Genomic DNA, 23,034 nt, shown 5'->3' with positions numbered 1-23,034 from the left:
ACAAAGCTGGTGTATTGTGTGCAGCTCTTGAGTATTGTGTAGAGTGCTGGAGTATTGTGCGCAGTTGTGGAGTATTGTGTACAGTTCTGGAGTATTGTGTACAGCTGTGGACTATTGTGTACAGTTCTGGTGTATTGTGTGCAGTTCTGGTGCATTGTGTACAGCTCTGGAGTATTGTGTGCAGTTCAGGAGTATTGTGTTCAGTGCTGGAGTATTGTGAACCGTTCTGGAATATTGTGTGCAGGTTTGGAGTCTAGTGTACAGCTGCGGAGTACTGTGTCCAGTACCAGAGTATTGTGTGCAGTTCTGGAGTATTGTGTACAGCTTATAGAGGATAGTGTGCAGCTCTGGAGTATTGTGTACAGTGCTGGAGTAATGTGTACAGTTCTGGAGTATTGTGTGCAGCTCTGGAGTATTGTATAGAGCTCTCGAGTATTGTGTGCAGTTCTGGAGAATTGTGTACAGTTCTGGAGTATTGTGTCCAGCTCTGGAGTATTGTGTGCAGTTCTGGAGTATTGTGTACAGTGCTGGAGTATTGTGTACAGTTCTGGATTGTTGTGTATAATGTTGGAGTAATGTGTACAGCTCTGGAGTATTGTGTACAGCTCTGGAGTATTGTGTGCAGTTCTGGCGTATTGTGACCAGCACTGCAGTATTTTTGCAATTCTGGAGCATTGTGTACAATGCTGGAATATTGTGTGTAATTATGGAGTATTGTGCACAAGTCTGGAGTAGTATGTGCAGTTCTGGTGTATTGTGTACATTTCTGGAGTATTTCGTACAAAGCTGGTGTATTGTGTGCAGCTCTTGAGTATTGTGTAGAGTGCTGGAGTATTGTGCGCAGTTGTGGAGTATTGTGTACAGTTCTGGAGTATTGTGTACAGCTGTGGACTATTGTGTACAGTTCTGGTGTATTGTGTGCAGTTCTGGTGCATTGTGTACAGCTCTGGAGTATTGTGTGCAGTTCAGGAGTATTGTGTTCAGTGCTGGAGTATTGTGAACCGTTCTGGAATATTGTGTGCAGGTTTGGAGTCTAGTGTACAGCTGCGGAGTACTGTGTCCAGTACCAGAGTATTGTGTGCAGTTCTGGAGTATTGTGTACAGCTTATAGAGGATAGTGTGCAGCTCTGGAGTATTGTGTACAGTGCTGGAGTAATGTGTACAGTTCTGGAGTATTGTGTGCAGCTCTGGAGTATTGTATAGAGCTCTCGAGTATTGTGTGCAGTTCTGGAGAATTGTGTACAGTTCTGGAGTATTGTATGCAGCTCCTGAGTTTTGTGTGCAGTTCTGGGGTATTGTGTCCAGCTCTGAACTATTGCGTGCAGTTCTGGAGTATTGTGTACAGTCCTGGTGCATTGTGTACAGCTCTGGAGTATTGTGTACAGTTCTGGTGTATTGTGTGCAGTTCTGGTGCATTGTGTATAGCTCTGGAGTATTGTGTTCAGTGCTGGAGTATTGTGTTCAGTGCTGGAGTATTGTGTAATGTTCTGAAGTATTGTGAACAGTTCTGGAGTGTTGTGTACAGAGCTGGAGTTTTGTGTACAGTGCTGGATTATTGTGTACAATGTTGGAGTATTGTGTACAGCTCTGGAGTATTGTGTACAGTTCTGGAGTATTGTGTGCAGTTCTAGAGTATTGTGAACCGTTCTGGAATATTGTGTGCAGGTATGGAGTCTAGTGTACAGCTCTGGAGTATTGTGTACAGTTCTAGAGTATGGTGTGCAGTTCTGGAGTATTGTGTGCAGTTCTGGAGTATTGTGACCATCACTGGAGTATTTTGCAATTCTGGAGTATTGTGTACAATGCTGGAGTATTGTGTGTAGTTATGGAGTATTGTGCACAGGTCTGGAGGAGTATGTGCAGTTCTGGAGTATTGTGTACAGTTCTGGAGTATTGCGTACAAAGCTGGAGTATTGTGTGCAGCTCTTGAGTATTGTGTACAGCGCGGGAGTATTGTGTACAGCTGTGGAGTATTGTGTACAGTTCCGGAGTATTGTGTGCAGTTCCGGAGTATTGTGTACAAAGCTGGATTATTGTGTACAGATCTGAAGTATTGTGTACAGCGCTGGAGCATTGTGCGCAGTTGTGGAGTATCGTGTACAGTTCTGGAGTATAGTGTACAGCTCTGGAGTATTGTGTACAGTTCTGGTGTATTGTGTGCAGTTCTGGTGCATTGTGTACAGCTCTGGAGTATTGTGTACAGTCCTGGTGTATTGTGTACAGCTCTGGAGTGTTGTGTACAGCGCTGGAGTATTGTGAACAGTTCTGGAATATTGTATGCAGGTATGGAGTCTAGTGTACAGCTCTGGAGTACTGTGTCCAGTTCCGGAGTATTGTGTTCAGTTCTGGAGTATTGTGTGCAGTTCTGGAGTATTGTGACCAGCACTGGCATATTTTTGCAATTCTGGAGTATTGTGTACAATGCTGGAGTATTGTGTGTAGTTATGGAGTATTGTGCACAGTTCTGGAGTAGTATGTGCAGTTCTGGAGTATTGTGCACATTTCTGGAGTATTGCATACAAAGCTGGAGTATTGTGTGCAGTTCCGGAGTATTGTGTGCAGTTCTGGAGTATTGTGACCAGCACTGGAGTATGTTTGCAATTCTGGTGTATTGTGTTCAATGCTGGAGTATTGTGTGTAGTTATGGAGTATAGTGCACTGGTCTGGAGTAGTATGTGCAGTTCTGGAGTATTGTGTACATTTCTGGAGTATTGCGTACAAAGCTGGAGTATTGTGTGCAGCTCTTGAGTATTGTGTACAGCGCTGGAGTATTGTGTGCAGTTGTGGAGTATTGTGTACAGTTCTGGAGTATTGTGTACAGCTGTGGTGTATTGTGTACAGTTCTGGTGTATTGTGTACAGTTCTGGTGTATTGTGTTCAGTGCTGGAGTATTGTGTTCAGTGCTGGAGTATTGTGTACAGTTCTGAAGTATTGTGTACAGTTCTAGAGTATTGTGAACAGTTCTGGAATATTGTGTGCAGGTATGGAGTCTAGTGTACAGCTCTGGAGTACTGTGTCCAGTTCCGGAGTATTGTGTTCAGTTCTGGAGTATTGTGTACAGTTCTGGTGCATTGTGAACAGCTCTGGAGTATTGTGTACAGTTCTGGAGTATTGTGTACAGTTCTGAAGTATTGTGAACAATGCTGGAGTAGTATGAACAGTTCTGGAGTATTGTGAACAGTTCTGGAGTGTTGTGTACAGCTCTGGAGTTTTGTGTACAGTGCTGGATTATTGTGTACAGTTCTGGAGTATTGTGTGCAGTTCTAGAATATTGTGAACAGTTCTGGAATATTGTGTGCAGGTCTGGAGTCTAGTGTACATCTCTGGAGTACTGTGTCCACTTCCGGAGTATGGTGTGCAGTTCTGGAGTATTGTGTGCAGTTCTGGAGTATTGTGACCATCACCGGAGTATTTTTGCAATTCTGGAGTATTGTGTACAATGCTGGAGTATTGTGTGTAGTTATGGAGTATTGTGCACAGTTTTGGAGTTGTATGTGCATTTCTGCATTACAAAGCTGGAGTATTGTGTACAATGTTGGAGTATTGTGTACAGCTCTTGAGTATTGTGTACAGCTCTGGAGCATTGTATAGAGCTCTCGAGTATTGTGTGCAGTTCTGGAGAATTGTGTACAGTTCTGGAGTATTGTGTGCAGCTCTGGAGCATTGTATAGAGCTCTCGAGTATTGTGTGCAGTTCTGGAGAATTGTGTACAGTTTTGGAGTATTGTGTACAGCTCTGGAGTATTGTACGCAGCTCCTGAGTTTTGTGTGCAGTTCTGGAGTATTGTGTGCAGTTCTGGAGTATTGTGTCCAGCTCTGAAGTATTGTGTGCAGTTCCGGAGTATTGTGTGCAGTTCTGGAGTATTATGAACAGTTCTGGAGATTTGTGAAGAGTTCTGGAGTATTGTGTACAGAGCTGGAGTTTTGTGGACAGTTCTGGAGTATTGTGTGCAGTTCTGGAGTATTGTGTACAGTTCTGGAGTATGGTGTGCAGTTCTGGAGTATTGTGTACAATGCTGGAGTATTGTGTGTAGTTATGGAGTATTGTGCACAGGTCTGGAGTAGTATGTGCAGTTCTGGAGTATTGTGTACAGTTCTGGAGTATTGTGTACAGTTTTGGAGTATTGTGTGCAGCTCTGGAGTATTGTGTACAGTTCTGGAGTATTGTGTACAGTGCTGGAGTATTGTGTGCTGTTCTCGAGTATTGTGAAGACTTCTGGAATATTGTGTGCAGGTTTGGAGTCTAGTGTACAGCTGTGGAGTACTGTGTCTAGTTCCAGAGTATTGTGTGCAGTTCTGGAGTATTGTGTACAGCTTATGGAGGATAGTGTGCATCTCTGGAGTATTGTGTACAGTGCTGGAGTAATGTGTACAGTTCTGGAGTATTGTATGCAGCTCCTCAGTTTTGTGTGCAGTTCTGGAGTATTGCGTAAAGTGCTGGAGTATTGTGTACAGTTTTGGATTGTTGTGTACAATGTTGGAGTAATGTGTACAGCTCGAGAGTATTGTGTACAGTTCTGGAATATTGTGCGTAGCTCTCAAGTATTGTGAACAGTTCAAGAATGTTGTGTGCAGGTATGGAGTCTAGTTTACAGCTCTGGAGTACTATGTCCAGTTCCGGAGTATTGTGTGCAGTTCTGGAGTATTGTGTACAGTTCTGGTGTATTGTGAACAGTCCTGGAATATTGTGTGCAGGTCTGGAGTCTAGTGTACAGGTCTGGAGTACTGTGTCCACTTCCGGAGTATGGTGTGCAGTTCTGGAGTATTGTGTGCAGTTCTGGAGCATTGTGACCAGCACTGGAGTATGTTTGCAATTCTGGAGTATTGTGTACAATGCTGGAGTATTGTGTGTAGTTATGGAGTATTGTGCACAGGTCTGGAGTAGTATGTGCAGTTCTGGAGTATGGTGTACATTTCTGGAGTATTGCGTACAAAGCTGGAGTATTGTGTGCAGCTCTTGAGTATTGTGTACAGCGCTGGAGTATTGTGTGCAGTTGTGGAGTATTGTGTACAGTTCTGGTGTATTGTGTGCAGTTCTGGTGCATTGTGTACAGTTCTGGAGTATTGTGTACAGCGCTGAAGTATTATGAACAGTTCTGGAGTATTGTGTGCAGTTCTGGAGTATTGTGTACAAAGCTGGAGTATTGTGTACAGGTCTGAAGTATTGTGTACAGCGCTGGAGCATTGTGCCCAGTTGTGGAGTATTGTGTACAGTTCTGGAGTATTGTGAACAGTTCTGGTGTATTGTGTACAGCTCTGGAGTGTTGTGTACAGCGCTGGAGTATTGTGAACAGTTCTGGAATATTGTATGCAGGTATGGAGTCTAGTGTACAGCTCTGGAGTACTGTGTCCAGTTCCGGAGTATTGTGTTCAGTTCTGGAGTATTGTGTGCAGTTCTGGAGTATTGTGACCAGCACTGGCGTATTTTTGCAATTCTGGAGTATTGTGTACAATGCTGGAGTATTGTGTGTAGTTATGGAGTATTGTGCACAGTTCTGGAGTAGTATGTGCGGTTCTGGAGTATTGTGTACATTTCTGGAGTATTGCGTACAAAGCTGGAGTATTGTGTGCAGCTCTTGAGTATTGTGTACAGCGCTGGAGTATTGTGTGCAGTTGTGGAGTATTGTGTACAGTTCTGGAGTATTGTGTACAGCTGTGGAGTATTGTGTACAGTTCTGGTGTATTGTGTGCAGTTCTGGTGCATTGTGTACAGTTCTGGAGTATTGTGTTCAGTGCTGGAGTATTGTGTACAGCGCTGGAGTATTATGAACAGTTCTGGAGTATTGTGTACAGTTCTGGAGTATTGTGCACAGTGCTGGAGTATTGTGTACAGTTCTGAAGTATTGTGAACAATGCTGGAGTATTATGAACAGTTCTGGAGTATTGTGTGCAGTTCTGGTGTATTGTGTACAAAGCTGGAGTATTGTGTACAGGTCTGAAGTATTGTGTACAGCGCTGGAGCATTGTGCCCAGTTGTGGAGTATTGTGTACAGTTCTGGAGTATTGTGTACAGTTCTGGTGTATTGTTTGCAGTTCTGGTGCATTGTGTACAGCTCTGGAGTATTGTGTACAGTTCTGGTGTATTGTGTACAGCTCTGGAGTATTGTGTACAGTGCTGGAGTATTGTGAACAGTTCTGGAATATTGTGTGCAGGTCTGTAGTCTAGTGTACAGCTCTGGAGTACTGTGTCCAGTTCCGGAGTATTGTGTTCAGCTCTGGAGTATTGTGTACAGTTCTGGTGTATTGTGTACAGTTCTGGAGTGTTGTGTACAGCGCTGGAGTATTGTGAACAGTTCTGGAATATTGTGTGCAGGTCTGTAGTCTAGTGTACAGCTCTGGAGTACTGTGTCCACTTCCGGAGTATTGTGTTCAGTTCTGGAGTATTGTGTGCAGTTCTGGAGTATTGTGACCAGCACTGGCGTATTTTTGCAATTCTGGAGAATTGTGTACACTGCTGGAGTATTGTGTGTAGTTATGGAGTATTGTGCACAGTTCTGGAGTAGTATGTGCAGTTCTGGAGTATTGTGTACATTTCTGGAGTATTGCGTACAAAGCTGGAGTATTGTGTGCAGCTCTTGAGTATTGTGTCCAGCGCTGGAGTATTGTGCGCAGTTATGGAGTATTGTGTACAGTTCTGGAGTATTGTGTACAGCTGTGGAGTATTGTGTACAGTTCTGGTGTATTGTGTGCAGTTCTGGTGCATTGTGTACAGTTCTGGAGTATTGTGTTCAGTGCTGGAGTATTGTGTACAGCGCTGGAGTATTATGAACAGTTCTGGAGTATTTTGTTCAGTTCTGGAGTATTGTGTACAGTGCTGGAGTATTGTGTACAGTTCTGAAGTATTGTGAACAATGCTGGAGTATTATGAACAGTTCTGGAGTATTGTGTGCAGTTCTGGAGTATTGTGTACAGTAATGGAGTATTGTGAACAGTTCTGGAGTGTTGTGTACAGAGCTGGAGTTTTGTGTACAGTGCTGCATTATTGAGTACAATGTTGGAGTATGGTGTACAGCTCTGGAGTATTGTGTACAATTCTGGAGTATTGTGTGCAGTTCTAGAGTATTGTGAACCGTTCTGGAATATTGTGTGCAGGTATGGAATCTAGTGTACAGCTCTGGAGTACTGTGTCCACTTCCGGAGTATGGTGTGCAGTTCTGGAGTATTGTGACCATCACTGGAGTATTTTTGCAATTCTGGAGTATTGTGTACAATGCTGGAGTATTGTGTGTAGTTCTGGAGTATTGTGCACAGTTCTGGAGTATTGTGTACAGTTCTGGAGTATTGTGTACAGTTCTGGAGTATTGTGTGCAGCTCTGGAGTATTGTGTACAGTTCTGGAGTATTGTGTGCCGTTCTAGAGTATTGTGAACACTTCTGGAGAATTGTGTACAGTTCTGGAGTATTGTGTACAGCTCTGGAGTATTGTATGCAGCTCCTGGATTTTGTGTGCAGTTCTGGAGTATTGTGTCCAACTCTGAAGTATTGTGTGCAGTTCTGGAGTATTGTGTACAGTTCTGGTGTATTGTGTGCAGTTCTGGAGAATTGTGTTCAGTGCTGGAGTATTGTGTACTGTTCTGAAGTATTGTGAACAATGCTGGAGTATTATGAACAGTTCTGGAGTGTTGTGTACAGTTCTGGATTATTGTCTACAATGTTGGAGTATTGTGTACAGCTCTGGAGTATTGTGTACAGTTCTGGAGTATGGTGTGCAGTTCTGGAGTATTGTGACCATCACTGGAGTATTTTTGCAATTCTGGAGTATTGTGTACAATTCTAGAGTATTGTGTACAATGCTGGAGTATTGTGTGTAGTTATGGAGTATTGTGCACAGGTCTGGAGTAGTATGTGCAGTTCTGGAGTATTGTGTACAGTTCTGGAGTATTGTGTGCAGCTCTGGAGTATTGTGTACAGTGCTGGATTATTGTGTACAGTGCTGGAGTATTGTGTGCTGTTCTAGAGTATTGTGAAGACTTCTGGAATATTGTGTGCAGGTTTGGAGTCTAGTGTACAGCTGTGGAGTACTGTGTCCAGTTCCAGAGTATTGTGTGCAGTTCTGGAGTATTGTGTACAGCTTATGGAGGATAGTGTGCAGCTCTGGAGTATTGTGTACAGTGCTGGAGTAATGTGTACAGCTCTGGAGTATTGTATGCAGCTCCTGAGTTTTGTGTGCAGTTCTGGAGTATTGTATGCAGCTCCTTAGTTTTGTGTGCAGTTCTGGAGTATTGTGTACAGTCCTGGAGTATTGTGTACAGTTTTGGATTGTTGTGTACAATGTTGGAGTAATGTGTACAGCTCTAGAGTATTGTGTACAGTTCTGAAGTATTGTGTGCAGTTCTAGAGTATTGTGAACAGTTCTAGAATGTTGTGTGCAGGTATGGAGTGTAGTATACAGCTCTGGAGTACTGTGTCCAGTTCCGGAGTATTGTGTGCAGTTCTGGAGTATTGTGTGCAGTTCTGAAGTATTGTGAACAATGCTGGAGTATTGTGAACAGTTCTGGAGTGTTGTGTACAGCTCTGGAGTTTTGTGTACAGTGCTGGATTATTGTGTACAGTTCTGGAGTATTGTGTGCAGTTCTAGAATATTGTGAACAGTTCTGGAATATTGTGTGCAGGTCTGGAGTCTAGTGTACATCTGTGGAGTACTGTGTCCACTTCCGGAGTATGGTGTGCAGTTCTGGAGTATTGTGTGCAGTTCTGGAGTATTGTGACCAGCACTGGAGTATGTTTGCAATTCTGGAGTATTGTGTACAATGCTGGAGTATTGTGTGTAGTTATGGAGTATTGTGCACAGGTCTGGAGTAGTATGTGCAGTTCTGGAGTATTGTGTACATTTCTGGAGTATTGAGTACAAAGCTGGAGTATTGTGTGCAGTTGTGGAGTTTTGTGTACAGTTCTGGTGTATTGTGTGCAGTTCTGGTGCATTGTGTACAGTTCTGGAGTATTGTGTACAGTCCTGGTGTATTGTGTACAGCTCTGGAGTGTTGTGTACAGCGCTGGAGTATTGTGAACAGTTCTGGAATATTGTATGCAGGTATGGAGTCTAGTGTACAGCTCTGGAGTACTGTGTCCAGTTCCGGAGTATTGTGTTCAGTTCTGGAGTATTGTGTGCAGTTCTGGAGTATTGTGACCAGCACTGGCATATTTTCGCAATTCTGGAGTATTGTGTACAATGCTGGAGTATTGTGTGTAGTTATGGAGTATTGTGCACAGTTCTGGAGTAGTATGTGCAGTTCTGGAGTATTGTGCACATTTCTGGAGTATTGCATACAAAGCTGGAGTATTGTGTGCAGTTCTGGAGTATTGTGACCAGCACTGGAGTATGTTTGCAATTCTGGAGTATTGTGTTCAATGCTGGAGTATTGTGTGTAGTTATGGAGTATAGTGCACTGGTCTGGAGTAGTATGTGCAGTTCTGGAGTATTGTGTACATTTCTGGAGTATTGCGTACAAAGCTGGAGTATTGTGTGCAGCTCTTGAGTATTGTGTACAGCGCTGGAGTATTGTGTGCAGTTGTGGAGTATTGTGTACAGTTCTGGAGTATTGTGTACAGCTGTGGTGTATTGTGTACAGTTCTGGTGTATTGTGTACAGTTCTGGTGTATTGTGTTCAGTGCTGGAGTATTGTGTTCAGTGCTGGAGTATTGTGTACAGTTCTGAAGTATTGTGTACAGTTCTAGAGTATTGTGAACAGTTCTGGAATATTGTGTGCAGGTATGGAGTCTAGTGTACAGCTCTGGAGTACTGTGTCCAGTTCCGGAGTATTGTGTTCAGTTCTGGAGTATTGTGTACAGTTCTGGTGCATTGTGAACAGCTCTGGAGTATTGTGTACAGTTCTGGTGTATTGTGTGCAGTTCTGGTGCATTGTGTACAGTTCTGGAGTATTGTGTTCAGTGCTGGAGTATTGTGTACAGCTCTGGAGTATTGTATGCAGCTCCTGAGTTTTGTGTGCAGTTCTGGAGTATTGTATGCAGCTCCTTAGTTTTGTGTGCAGTTCTGGAGTATTGTGTACAGTCCTGGAGTATTGTGTACAGTTTTGGATTGTTGTGTACAATGTTGGAGTAATGTGTACAGCTCTAGAGTATTGTGTACAGTTCTGAAGTATTGTGTGCAGTTCTAGAGTATTGTGAACAGTTCTAGAATGTTGTGTGCAGGTATGGAGTGTAGTATACAGCTCTGGAGTACTGTGTCCAGTTCCGGAGTATTGTGTGCAGTTCTGGAGTATTGTGTGCAGTTCTGAAGTATTGTGAACAATGCTGGAGTATTGTGAACAGTTCTGGAGTGTTGTGTACAGCTCTGGAGTTTTGTGTACAGTGCTGGATTATTGTGTACAGTTCTGGAGTATTGTGTGCAGTTCTAGAATATTGTGAACAGTTCTGGAATATTGTGTGCAGGTCTGGAGTCTAGTGTACATCTGTGGAGTACTGTGTCCACTTCCGGAGTATGGTGTGCAGTTCTGGAGTATTGTGACCAGCACTGGAGTATGTTTGCAATTCTGGAGTATTGTGTACAATGCTGGAGTATTGTGTGTAGTTATGGAGTATTGTGCACAGGTCTGGAGTAGTATGTGCAGTTCTGGAGTATTGTGTACATTTCTGGAGTATTGAGTACAAAGCTGGAGTATTGTGTGCAGTTGTGGAGTTTTGTGTACAGTTCTGGTGTATTGTGTGCAGTTCTGGTGCATTGTGTACAGTTCTGGAGTATTGTGTACAGTCCTGGTGTATTGTGTACAGCTCTGGAGTGTTGTGTACAGCGCTGGAGTATTGTGAACAGTTCTGGAATATTGTATGCAGGTATGGAGTCTAGTGTACAGCTCTGGAGTACTGTGTCCAGTTCCGGAGTATTGTGTTCAGTTCTGGAGTATTGTGTGCAGTTCTGGAGTATTGTGACCAGCACTGGCATATTTTCGCAATTCTGGAGTATTGTGTACAATGCTGGAGTATTGTGTGTAGTTATGGAGTATTGTGCACAGTTCTGGAGTAGTATGTGCAGTTCTGGAGTATTGTGCACATTTCTGGAGTATTGCATACAAAGCTGGAGTATTGTGTGCAGTTCTGGAGTATTGTGACCAGCACTGGAGTATGTTTGCAATTCTGGAGTATTGTGTTCAATGCTGGAGTATTGTGTGTAGTTATGGAGTATAGTGCACTGGTCTGGAGTAGTATGTGCAGTTCTGGAGTATTGTGTACATTTCTGGAGTATTGCGTACAAAGCTGGAGTATTGTGTGCAGCTCTTGAGTATTGTGTACAGCGCTGGAGTATTGTGTGCAGTTGTGGAGTATTGTGTACAGTTCTGGAGTATTGTGTACAGCTGTGGTGTATTGTGTACAGTTCTGGTGTATTGTGTACAGTTCTGGTGTATTGTGTTCAGTGCTGGAGTATTGTGTTCAGTGCTGGAGTATTGTGTACAGTTCTGAAGTATTGTGTACAGTTCTAGAGTATTGTGAACAGTTCTGGAATATTGTGTGCAGGTATGGAGTCTAGTGTACAGCTCTGGAGTACTGTGTCCAGTTCCGGAGTATTGTGTTCAGTTCTGGAGTATTGTGTACAGTTCTGGTGCATTGTGAACAGCTCTGGAGTATTGTGTACAGTTCTGGTGTATTGTGTGCAGTTCTGGTGCATTGTGTACAGTTCTGGAGTATTGTGTTCAGTGCTGGAGTATTGTGTACAGCGCTGGAGTATTATGAACAGTTCTGGAGTATTTTGTTCAGTTCTGGAGTATTGTGTACAGTGCTGGAGTATTGTGTACAGTTCTGAAGTATTGTGAACAATGCTGGAGTATTATGAACAGTTCTGGAGTATTGTGTGCAGTTCTGGAGTATTGTGTACAGTAATGGAGTATTGTGAACAGTTCTGGAGTGTTGTGTACAGAGCTGGAGTTTTGTGTACAGTGCTGCATTATTGAGTACAATGTTGGAGTATGGTGTACAGCTCTGGAGTATTGTGTACAATTCTGGAGTATTGTGTGCAGTTCTAGAGTATTGTGAACCGTTCTGGAATATTGTGTGCAGGTATGGAATCTAGTGTACAGCTCTGGAGTACTGTGTCCACTTCCGGAGTATGGTGTGCAGTTCTGGAGTATTGTGACCATCACTGGAGTATTTTTGCAATTCTGGAGTATTGTGTACAATGCTGGAGTATTGTGTGTAGTTCTGGAGTATTGTGCACAGTTCTGGAGTATTGTGTACAGTTCTGGAGTATTGTGTACAGTTCTGGAGTATTGTGTGCAGCTCTGGAGTATTGTGTACAGTTCTGGAGTATTGTGTGCCGTTCTAGAGTATTGTGAACACTTCTGGAGAATTGTGTACAGTTCTGGAGTATTGTGTACAGCTCTGGAGTATTGTATGCAGCTCCTGGATTTTGTGTGCAGTTCTGGAGTATTGTGTCCAACTCTGAAGTATTGTGTGCAGTTCTGGAGTATTGTGTACAGTTCTGGAGAATTGTGTTCAGTGCTGGAGTATTGTGTACTGTTCTGAAGTATTGTGAACAATGCTGGAGTATTATGAACAGTTCTGGAGTGTTGTGTACAGTTCTGGATTATTGTCTACAATGTTGGAGTATTGTGTACAGCTCTGGAGTATTGTGTACAGTTCTGGAGTATGGTGTGCAGTTCTGGAGTATTGTGACCATCACTGGAGTATTTTTGCAATTCTGGAGTATTGTGTACAATTCTAGAGTATTGTGTACAATGCTGGAGTATTGTGTGTAGTTATGGAGTATTGTGCACAGGTCTGGAGTAGTATGTGCAGTTCTGGAGTATTGTGTACAGTTCTGGAGTATTGTGTGCAGCTCTGGAGTATTGTGTACAGTGCTGGATTATTGTGTACAGTGCTGGAGTATTGTGTGCCGTTCTAGAGTATTGTGAAGACTTCTGGAATATTGTGTGCAGGTTTGGAGTCTAGTGTACAGCTGTGGAGTACTGTGTCCAGTTCCAGAGTATTGTGTGCAGTTCTGGAGTATTGTGTACAGCTTATGGAGGATAGTGTGCAGCTCTGGAGTATTGTGTACAGTGCTGGAGTAATGTGTACAGCTCTGGAGTATTGTATGCAGCTCCTGAGTTTTGTGTGCAGTTCTGGAGTATTGTATGCAGCTCCTTAGTTTTGTGTGCAGTTCTGGAGTATTGTGTACAGTCCTGGAGTATTGTGTACAGTTTTGGATTGTTGTGTACAATGTTGGAGTAATGTGTACAGCTCTAGAGTATTGTGTACAGTTCTGAAGTATTGTGTGCAGTTCTAGAGTATTGTGAACAGTTCTAGAATGTTGTGTGCAGGTATGGAGTGTAGTATACAGCTCTGGAGTACTGTGTCCAGTTCCGGAGTATTGTGTGCAGTTCTGGAGTATTGTGTGCAGTTCTGAAGTATTGTGAACAATGCTGGAGTATTGTGAACAGTTCTGGAGTGTTGTGTACAGCTCTGGAGTTTTGTGTACAGTGCTGGATTATTGTGTACAGTTCTGGAGTATTGTGTGCAGTTCTAGAATATTGTGAACAGTTCTGGAATATTGTGTGCAGGTCTGGAGTCTAGTGTACATCTCTGGAGTACTGTGTCCACTTCCGGAGTATGGTGTGCAGTTCTGGAGTATTGTGTGCAGTTCTGGAGTATTGTGACCAGCACTGGAGTATGTTTGCAATTCTGGAGTATTGTGTACAATGCTGGAGTATTGTGTGTAGTTATGGAGTATTGTGCACAGGTCTGGAGTAGTATGTGCAGTTCTGGAGTATTGTGTACATTTCTGGAGTATTGAGTACAAAGCTGGAGTATTGTGTGCAGTTGTGGAGTTTTGTGTACAGTTCTGGTGTATTGTGTGCAGTTCTGGTGCATTGTGTACAGTTCTGGAGTATTGTGTACAGTCCTGGTGTATTGTGTACAGCTCTGGAGTGTTGTGTACAGCGCTGGAGTATTGTGAACAGTTCTGGAATATTGTATGCAGGTATGGAGTCTAGTGTACAGCTCTGGAGTACTGTGTCCAGTTCCGGAGTATTGTGTTCAGTTCTGGAGTATTGTGTGCAGTTCTGGAGTATTGTGACCAGCACTGGCATATTTTCGCAATTCTGGAGTATTGTGTACAATGCTGGAGTATTGTGTGTAGTTATGGAGTATTGTGCACAGTTCTGGAGTAGTATGTGCAGTTCTGGAGTATTGTGCACATTTCTGGAGTATTGCATACAAAGCTGGAGTATTGTGTGCAGTTCTGGAGTATTGTGACCAGCACTGGAGTATGTTTGCAATTCTGGAGTATTGTGTTCAATGCTGGAGTATTGTGTGTAGTTATGGAGTATAGTGCACTGGTCTGGAGTAGTATGTGCAGTTCTGGAGTATTGTGTACATTTCTGGAGTATTGCGTACAAAGCTGGAGTATTGTGTGCAGCTCTTGAGTATTGTGTACAGCGCTGGAGTATTGTGTGCAGTTGTGGAGTATTGTGTACAGTTCTGGAGTATTGTGTACAGCTGTGGTGTATTGTGTACAGTTCTGGTGTATTGTGTACAGTTCTGGTGTATTGTGTTCAGTGCTGGAGTATTGTGTTCAGTGCTGGAGTATTGTGTACAGTTCTGAAGTATTGTGTACAGTTCTAGAGTATTGTGAACAGTTCTGGAGTATTGTGTGCAGTTCTGGAGTATTGTGTGCAGTTCTGGAGTACTGTGTCCAGTTCCGGAGTATTGTGTTCAGTTCTGGAGTATTGTGTTCAGTGCTGGAGTATTGTGTACAGTTCTGAAGTATTGTGTACAGTTCTAGAGTATTGTGAACAGTTCTGGAATATTGTGTGCAGGTCTGGAGTCTAGTGTACATCTCTGGAGTACTGTGTCCACTTCCGGAGTATGGTGTGCAGTTCTGGAGTATTGTGTGCAGTTCTGGAGTATTGTGACCATCACCGGAGTATTTTTGCAATTCTGGAGTATTGTGTACAATGCTGGAGTATTGTGTGTAGTTATGGAGTATTGTGCACAGTTTTGGAGTTGTATGTGCATTTCTGCATTACAAAGCTGGAGTATTGTGTACAATGTTGGAGTATTGTGTACAGCTCTGGAGTATTGTGTACAGCTCTGGAGTATTGTGTACAGTTCTGGAGTATTGTGTGCAGCTCTGGAGCATTGTATAGAGCTCTCGAGTATTGTGTGCAGTTCTGGAGAATTGTGTACAGTTTTGGAGTATTGTGTACAGCTCTGGAGTATTGTACGCAGCTCCTGAGTTTTGTGTGCAGTTCTGGAGTATTGTGTGCAGTTCTGGAGTATTGTGTCCAGCTCTGAAGTATTGTGTGCAGTTCCGGAGTATTGTGTGCAGTTCTGGAGTATTATGAACAGTTCTGGAGATTTGTGAAGAGTTCTGGAGTATTGTGTACAGAGCTGGAGTTTTGTGGACAGTTCTGGAGTATGGTGTGCAGTTCTGGAGTATTGTGTGCAGTTCTGGAGTATTGTGTACAGTTCTGGAGTATGGTGTGCAGTTCTGGAGTATTGTGTACAATGCTGGAGTATTGTGTGTAGTTATGGAGTATTGTGCACAGGTCTGGAGTAGTATGTGCAGTTCTGGAGTATTGTGTACAGTTCTGGAGTATTGTGTACAGTTTTGGAGTATTGTGTGCAGCTCTGGAGTATTGTGTACAGTTCTGGAGTATTGTGTACAGTGCTGGAGTATTGTGTGCTGTTCTCGAGTATTGTGAAGACTTCTGGAATATTGTGTGCAGGTTTGGAGTCTAGTGTACAGCTGTGGAGTACTGTGTCTAGTTCCAGAGTATTGTGTGCAGTTCTGGAGTATTGTGTACAGCTTATGGAGGATAGTGTGCAGCTCTGGAGTATTGTGTACAGTGCTGGAGTAATGTGTACAGTTCTGGAGTATTGTATGCAGCTCCTCAGTTTTGTGTGCAGTTCTGGAGTATTGCGTAAAGTGCTGGAGTATTGTGTACAGTTTTGGATTGTTGTGTACAATGTTGGAGTAATGTGTACAGCTCGAGAGTATTGTGTACAGTTCTGGAATATTGTGCGTAGCTCTCAAGTATTGTGAACAGTTCAAGAATGTTGTGTGCAGGTATGGAGTCTAGTTTACAGCTCTGGAGTACTATGTCCAGTTCCGGAGTATTGTGTGCAGTTCTGGAGTATTGTGTACAGTTCTGGTGTATTGTGAACAGTCCTGGAATATTGTGTGCAGGTCTGGAGTCTAGTGTACAGGTCTGGAGTACTGTGTCCACTTCCGGAGTATGGTGTGCAGTTCTGGAGTATTGTGTGCAGTTCTGGAGCATTGTGACCAGCACTGGAGTATGTTTGCAATTCTGGAGTATTGTGTACAATGCTGGAGTATTGTGTGTAGTTATGGAGTATTGTGCACAGGTCTGGAGTAGTATGTGCAGTTCTGGAGTATGGTGTACATTTCTGGAGTATTGCGTACAAAGCTGGAGTATTGTGTGCAGCTCTTGAGTATTGTGTACAGCGCTGGAGTATTGTGTGCAGTTGTGGAGTATTGTGTACAGTTCTGGTGTATTGTGTGCAGTTCTGGTGCATTGTGTACAGTTCTGGAGTATTGTGTACAGCGCTGAAGTATTATGAACAGTTCTGGAGTATTGTGTGCAGTTCTGGAGTATTGTGTACAAAGCTGGAGTATTGTGTACAGGTCTGAAGTATTGTGTACAGCGCTGGAGCATTGTGCCCAGTTGTGGAGTATTGTGTACAGTTCTGGAGTATTGTGAACAGTTCTGGTGTATTGTGTACAGCTCTGGAGTGTTGTGTACAGCGCTGGAGTATTGTGAACAGTTCTGGAATATTGTATGCAGGTATGGAGTCTAGTGTACAGCTCTGGAGTACTGTGTCCAGTTCCGGAGTATTGTGTTCAGTTCTGGAGTATTGTGTGCAGTTCTGGAGTATTGTGACCAGCACTGGCGTATTTTTGCAATTCTGGAGTATTGTGTACAATGCTGGAGTATTGTGTGTAGTTATGGAGTATTGTGCACAGTTCTGGAGTAGTATGTGCGGTTCTGGAGTATTGTGTACATTTCTGGAGTATTACGTACAAAGCTGGAGTATTGTGTGCAGCTCTTGAGTATTGTGTACAGCGCTGGAGTATTGTGTGCAGTTGTGGAGTATTGTGTACAGTTCTGGAGTATTGTGTACAGCTGTGGAGTATTGTGTACAGTTCTGGTGTATTGTGTGCAGTTCTGGTGCATTGTGTACAGTTCTGGAGTATTGTGTTCAGTGCTGGAGTATTGTGTACAGCGCTGGAGTATTATGAACAGTTCTGGAGTATTGTGTACAGTTCTGGAGTATTGTGCACAGTGCTGGAGTATTGTGTACAGTTCTGAAGTATTGTGAACAATGCTGGAGTATTATGAACAGTTCTGGAGTATTGTGTGCAGTTCTGGTGTATTGTGTACAAAGCTGGAGTATTGTGTACAGGTCTGAAGTATTGTGTACAGCGCTGGAGCATTGTGCCCAGTTGTGGAGTATTGTGTACAGTTCTGGAGTATTGTGTACAGTTCTGGTGTATTGTTTGCAGTTCTGGTGCATTGTGTACAGCTCTGGAGTATTGTGTACAGTTCTGGTGTATTGTGTACAGCTCTGGAGTATTGTGTACAGTGCTGGAGTATTGTGAACAGTTCTGGAATATTGTGTGCAGGTCTGTAGTCTAGTGTACAGCTCTGGAGTACTGTGTCCAGTTCCGGAGTATTGTGTTCAGCTCTGGAGTATTGTGTACAGTTCTGGTGTATTGTGTACAGTTCTGGAGTGTTGTGTACAGCGCTGGAGTATTGTGAACAGTTCTGGAATATTGTGTGCAGGTCTGTAGTCTAGTGTACAGCTCTGGAGTACTGTGTCCACTTCCGGAGTATTGTGTTCAGTTCTGGAGTATTGTGTGCAGTTCTGGAGTATTGTGACCAGCACTGGCGTATTTTTGCAATTCTGGAGAATTGTGTACACTGCTGGAGTATTGTGTGTAGTTATGGAGTATTGTGCACAGTTCTGGAGTAGTATGTGCAGTTCTGGAGTATTGTGTACATTTCTGGAGTATTGCGTACAAAGCTGGAGTATTGTGTGCAGCTCTTGAGTATTGTGTCCAGCGCTGGAGTATTGTGCGCAGTTATGGAGTATTGTGTACAGTTCTGGAGTATTGTGTACAGCTGTGGAGTATTGTGTACAGTTCTGGTGTATTGTGTGCAGTTCTGGTGCATTGTGTACAGTTCTGGAGTATTGTGTTCAGTGCTGGAGTATTGTGTACAGCGCTGGAGTATTATGAACAGTTCTGGAGTATTTTGTTCAGTTCTGGAGTATTGTGTACAGTGCTGGAGTATTGTGTACAGTTCTGAAGTATTGTGAACAATGCTGGAGTATTATGAACAGTTCTGGAGTATTGTGTGCAGTTCTGGAGTATTGTGTACAGTAATGGAGTATTGTGAACAGTTCTGGAGTGTTGTGTACAGAGCTGGAGTTTTGTGTACAGTGCTGCATTATTGAGTACAATGTTGGAGTATGGTGTACAGCTCTGGAGTATTGTGTACAATTCTGGAGTATTGTGTGCAGTTCTAGAGTATTGTGAACCGTTCTGGAATATTGTGTGCAGGTATGGAATCTAGTGTACAGCTCTGGAGTACTGTGTCCACTTCCGGAGTATGGTGTGCAGTTCTGGAGTATTGTGACCATCACTGGAGTATTTTTGCAATTCTGGAGTATTGTGTACAATGCTGGAGTATTGTGTGTAGTTATGGAGTATTGTGCACAGTTCTGGAGTATTGTGTACAGTTCTGGAGTATTGTGTACAGTTCTGGAGTATTGTGTGCAGCTCTGGAGTATTGTGTACAGTTCTGGAGTATTGTGTGCCGTTCTAGAGTATTGTGAACACTTCTGGAGAATTGTGTACAGTTCTGGAGTATTGTGTACAGCTCTGGAGTATTGTATGCAGCTCCTGGATTTTGTGTGCAGTTCTGGAGTATTGTGTCCAACTCTGAAGTATTGTGTGCAGTTCTGGAGTATTGTGTACAGTTCTGGTGTATTGTGTGCAGTTCTGGAGAATTGTGTTCAGTGCTGGAGTATTGTGTACTGTTCTGAAGTATTGTGAACAATGCTGGAGTATTATGAACAGTTCTGGAGTGTTGTGTACAGTTCTGGATTATTGTCTACAATGTTGGAGTATTGTGTACAGCTCTGGAGTATTGTGTACAGTTCTGGAGTATGGTGTGCAGTTCTGGAGTATTGTGACCATCACTGGAGTATTTTTGCAATTCTGGAGTATTGTGTACAATTCTAGAGTATTGTGTACAATGCTGGAGTATTGTGTGTAGTTATGGAGTATTGTGCACAGGTCTGGAGTAGTATGTGCAGTTCTGGAGTATTGTGTACAGTTCTGGAGTATTGTGTGCAGCTCTGGAGTATTGTGTACAGTGCTGGATTATTGTGTACAGTGCTGGAGTATTGTGTGCCGTTCTAGAGTATTGTGAAGACTTCTGGAATATTGTGTGCAGGTTTGGAGTCTAGTGTACAGCTGTGGAGTACTGTGTCCAGTTCCAGAGTATTGTGTGCAGTTCTGGAGTATTGTGTACAGCTTATGGAGGATAGTGTGCAGCTCTGGAGTATTGTGTACAGTGCTGGAGTAATGTGTACAGCTCTGGAGTATTGTATGCAGCTCCTCAGTTTTGTGTGCAGTTCTGGAGTATTGTGTACAGTCCTGGAGTATTGTGTACAGTTTTGGATTGTTGTGTACAATGTTGGAGTAATGTGTACAGCTCTAGAGTATTGTGTACAGTTCTGGAGTATTGTGTACAGCTCTGGAGTATTGTATGCAGCTCCTGGATTTTGTGTGCAGTTCTGGAGTATTGTGTCCAACTCTGAAGTATTGTGTGCAGTTCTGGAGTATTGTGTACAGTTCTGGTGTATTGTGTGCAGTTCTGGAGAATTGTGTTCAGTGCTGGAGTATTGTGTACTGTTCTGAAGTATTGTGAACAATGCTGGAGTATTATGAACAGTTCTGGAGTGTTGTGTACAGTTCTGGATTATTGTCTACAATGTTGGAGTATTGTGTACAGCTCTGGAGTATTGTGTACAGTTCTGGAGTATGGTGTGCAGTTCTGGAGTATTGTGACCATCACTGGAGTATTTTTGCAATTCTGGAGTATTGTGTACAATTCTAGAGTATTGTGTACAATGCTGGAGTATTGTGTGTAGTTATGGAGTATTGTGCACAGGTCTGGAGTAGTATGTGCAGTTCTGGAGTATTGTGTACAGTTCTGGAGTATTGTGTGCAGCTCTGGAGTATTGTGTACAGTGCTGGATTATTGTGTACAGTGCTGGAGTATTGTGTGCTGTTCTAGAGTATTGTGAAGACTTCTGGAATATTGTGTGCAGGTTTGGAGTCTAGTGTACAGCTGTGGAGTACTGTGTCCAGTTCCAGAGTATTGTGTGCAGTTCTGGAGTATTGTGTACAGCTTATGGAGGATAGTGTGCAGCTCTGGAGTATTGTGTACAGTGCTGGAGTAATGTGTACAGCTCTGGAGTATTGTATGCAGCTCCTGAGTTTTGTGTGCAGTTCTGGAGTATTGTATGCAGCTCCTTAGTTTTGTGTGCAGTTCTGGAGTATTGTGTACAGTCCTGGAGTATTGTGTACAGTTTTGGATTGTTGTGTACAATGTTGGAGTAATGTGTACAGCTCTAGAGTATTGTGTACAGTTCTGAAGTATTGTGTGCAGTTCTAGAGTATTGTGAACAGTTCTAGAATGTTGTGTGCAGGTATGGAGTGTAGTATACAGCTCTGGAGTACTGTGTCCAGTTCCGGAGTATTGTGTGCAGTTCTGGAGTATTGTGTGCAGTTCTGAAGTATTGTGAACAATGCTGGAGTATTGTGAACAGTTCTGGAGTGTTGTGTACAGCTCTGGAGTTTTGTGTACAGTGCTGGATTATTGTGTACAGTTCTGGAGTATTGTGTGCAGTTCTAGAATATTGTGAACAGTTCTGGAATATTGTGTGCAGGTCTGGAGTCTAGTGTACATCTCTGGAGTACTGTGTCCACTTCCGGAGTATGGTGTGCAGTTCTGGAGTATTGTGTGCAGTTCTGGAGTATTGTGACCAGCACTGGAGTATGTTTGCAATTCTGGAGTATTGTGTACAATGCTGGAGTATTGTGTGTAGTTATGGAGTATTGTGCACAGGTCTGGAGTAGTATGTGCAGTTCTGGAGTATTGTGTACATTTCTGGAGTATTGAGTACAAAGCTGGAGTATTGTGTGCAGTTGTGGAGTTTTGTGTACAGTTCTGGTGTATTGTGTGCAGTTCTGGTGCATTGTGTACAGTTCTGGAGTATTGTGTTCAGTGCTGGAGTATTGTGTACAGCGCTGGAGTATTATGAACAGTTCTGGAGTATTGTGTACAGTTCTGGAGTATTGTGTACAGTGCTGGAGTTTTGTGTACAGTGCTGGATTATTGTGTACAACGTTGGAGTATGGTGTACAGCTCTGGAGTATTGTGTACAGTTCTGGAGTATTGTGTACAGTGCTGGAGTTTTGTGTACAGTGCTGGATTATTGTGTACTATGTTGGAGTATGGTGTACAGCTCTGGAGTATTGTGTACAGTTCTGGAGTATTGTGTGCAGTTCTACAGTATTGTGAACCGTTCTGGAATATTGTGTGCAGGTATGGAGTCTAGTGTACAGCTCTGGAGTACTGTGTCCACTTCCGGAATATGGTGTGCAGTTCTGGAGTATTGTGACCATCACTGGAGTATATTTGCAATTCTGGAGTATTGTGTACAATGCTGGAGTATTGTGTGTAGTTATGGAGTATTGTGCACAGTTCTGGAGTAGTATGTGCAGTTCTGGAGTATTGTGTACAGTTCTGGAGTATTGTGTACAGTTCTGGAGTATTGTGTGCAGCTCTGGAGTATTGTGTACAGTGCTGGAGTATTGTGTGCCGTTCTAGAGTATTGTGAAGAACTCTGGAATATTATGTGCAGGTTTGGAGTCTAGTGTACAGCTGTGGAGTACTGTGTCCAGTTCCAGAGTATTGTGTGCAGTTCTGGAGTATTGTGTACAGCTTATAGAGGATAGTGTGCAGCTCTGGAGTATTGTGTACAGTGCTGGAGTAATGTGTACAGTTCTGGAGTATTGTGTGCAGCTCTGGAGTATTGTATAGAGCTCTCGGTTATTGTGTGCAGTTCTGGAGAATTGTGTACAGTTCTGGAGTATTGTGTACAGCTCTGGAGTATTGTATGCAGCTCCTGAGTTTTGTGTGCAGTTCTGGAGTATTGTGTCCAGCTCTGAAGTATTATGTGCAGTTCTGGAGTATTGTGTATAGTTCTGGTGCATTGTGAACAGCTCTGGAGTATTGTGTACAGTTCTGGTGTATTGTGTGCAGTTTTGGTGCATTGTGTACAGCTCTGGAGAATTGTGTTCAGTGCTGGAGTATTGTGTACAGTTCTGGAGTGTTGTGTACAGTGCTGGATTATTGTGTACAATGTTGGAGTATTGTGTACAGCTCTGGAGTATTGTGTACAGTTCTGGAGTATGGTGTGCAGTTCTGGAGAATTGTGTGCAGTTCTGGAGTATTGTGACCATCAATGGAGTATTTTTGCAATTCTGGAGTATTTTGTACAATGCTGGAGTATTGTGTGTAGTTCTGGAGTATTGTGCACAGGTCTGGAGTAGTATGTGCAGTTCTGGAGTATTGTGTACAGTTCTGGAGTATTGTGTGCAGCTCTGGAGTAATGTGTACAGCTCTGGAGTATTGTGTACAGTTCTGGAGTATTGTATGCAGCTCCTTAGTTTTGTGTGCAGTTCTGGAGTATTGTGTACAGTCCTGGAGTATTGTGTACGGTTTTGGATTGTTGTGTACAATGTTGGAGTAATGTGTACAGCTCTAGAGTATTATGTACAGTTCTGAAGTATTGTGTGCAGTTCTAGAGTATTGTGAACAGTTCTAGAATGTTGTGTGCAGGTATGGAGTGTAGTATACAGCTCTGGAGTACTGTGTCCAGTTCCGGAGTATTGTGTGCAGTTCTGGAGTATTGTTTGCAGTTCTGAAGTATTGTGAACAGCACTGGAGTATTGTGAACAGTTCTGGAGTGTTGTGTACAGCTCTGGA

This window comes from Chiloscyllium punctatum, chromosome 26, assembly GCF_047496795.1.
Source record: "Chiloscyllium punctatum isolate Juve2018m chromosome 26, sChiPun1.3, whole genome shotgun sequence".
Taxonomy (NCBI): Eukaryota; Metazoa; Chordata; class Chondrichthyes; order Orectolobiformes; family Hemiscylliidae; genus Chiloscyllium; species Chiloscyllium punctatum.
Note: the sequence above shows the minus strand (reverse complement) of the source record.